The sequence below is a fragment of the Mesoplodon bidens genome (genome assembly GCF_964165515.1).
Source record: "Mesoplodon bidens genome assembly, chromosome: 11".
In the NCBI taxonomy this organism is placed as follows: domain Eukaryota; kingdom Metazoa; phylum Chordata; class Mammalia; order Artiodactyla; family Ziphiidae; genus Mesoplodon; species Mesoplodon bidens.
The window spans coordinates 92,078,828-92,079,594 of NC_138167.1; positions in this window are offsets into that span (position 1 = coordinate 92,078,828).

The window sequence follows — 767 nt, forward strand, 5'->3', positions numbered from 1 at the left end:
CTCTCACCTTGCCTTACTGTCTTTGGAATTCTTCATATTTATGTGGATTTTCTGTATGAAAATAATAAACTTTTTTTCTCCTGTTAATCTGTCTTATTTCATTTTAATTACCAACCAAAAGAACTAAGAGGGGAAAGAGGAGAAATTTCCCCTCCCCCAGTGTATCCCTTAATGTCTTTTCCCTTAATATCAAATGAATAAATAGATGAATATGCCAACAGAGGAAATTCTGTATAAGACAAATTTACAGGGATGGCATGCAATTGTGTATACAATTCTATAAGCAATAAAATAAGGGATGTACTTTAGTCAGAGAGGGGAAAAAGGAAGAATTAAGGAAAAGGGTCTCAAAATTCTACTTACTTACGAATGAACCGAGTAAACATTATGCAGTGGGGTATATCTGAGATCAAAGTAGATTTTTGCAGGAAGGAAGAAGTTAGCTAAAAGAAAATGTGTGCGAAGCCCTTGTGTACTTTATAATTCTTATACTTCTGGAAATAATAAGCTCTGAAAGGTCATATGTTTTACACTCTGTAGAAAGAGTTTGCATCTTAAAAATTAATAAGAAAGGGTCTTTGGTATTTTAAATATGTTTCCTTATTAAATATTATTGTTTTTCAACTTAACATTTTACAGGTACCCACAGAATATTGGACATAGAGATCCAGGATCCATAAGACTTTATCACCTTGAATCAAAGATTTCTTTGATATCCTCCTCCATCTTTTATTCCTATCAACTAACATATTTTTTAAAAGAATTAA